This window comes from Oryx dammah, unplaced genomic scaffold (genome assembly GCF_014754425.2).
Source record: "Oryx dammah isolate SB20612 unplaced genomic scaffold, SCBI_Odam_1.1 HiC_scaffold_22, whole genome shotgun sequence".
In the NCBI taxonomy this organism is placed as follows: Eukaryota; Metazoa; Chordata; class Mammalia; order Artiodactyla; family Bovidae; genus Oryx; species Oryx dammah.
In genome coordinates this window covers 38,052,011-38,052,853 of record NW_024070206.1, presented here as the reverse complement: position 1 = coordinate 38,052,853, position 843 = coordinate 38,052,011, and positions in this window count along the sequence as shown.

The window sequence follows — 843 nt, the reverse complement described above, 5'->3', positions numbered from 1 at the left end:
GGCGGCGGCGGCGGCGGCGGGGCCGGGGCCGGGGCCGAGGCCGGGGGTGGGGGCGGCGCCGGCCGGGCTCGCTCGTGCGGGGCTTGCACTGCGCCGCCGCCGCGGTGACAGCTCCGGGGATGCTCCGCTCGGCCCCGCTCACAACAATACACTCTGACGTCACGGGGAATGGCGACGCGGCCGCACACTCGCCGCGCTCACACTCGCCGCGCTCACACTCGCCCTCTCTCGCGCGCGCACACCCGCGCACACTCGCCGCGCGCCCCCCACTCCAGCCACGCCCTGAAACCCTCGCGAGACCCCTCTCCCGCCCACCCAGACCCCGAGCCCCTCCGGGCGCTGCCCGCTCCGCTCAGGCCGAGCCTCGCCGGCCCCCTTTGGGCCAGCCACCGCGGACACGCGGGCCTTCGGAACTTGCGTACGAGTCCGCTCCGCAACTCGACGCCTCTGTCCTGTGCGCTCACACTCTCTCGCACGCTCATTCTCTCTCTCTCTGCGCTGCTCCCCTCTGCTGGACTCCTTTAACCCTTTTCTGCTGGGCTGGGTAGATTCTTAGAGCCAGAAAGGGTGAAAAAAAAAGCCTCTTCTGATATAGAACTAATTCTGAAGGTGCGACTTGACACAATGTTGAGCCCCCTACATCATCTAAAACAATGCGAGACCAAAGCGCGGTGGCCGTGGATCAGTGCCGTGCGGTGTCTTAGCATTAGTTATTTTTAATAGTGTCCAGTCATCATTCTATAGCGTAAAACATGATAAGAATCTAAGCAGTTGCACAGCTAACGCTTGTGTATTTAAAAATTGTTTGTAATGTCCAGGTTTGGGGTGCGTGAAGAGTTGGAC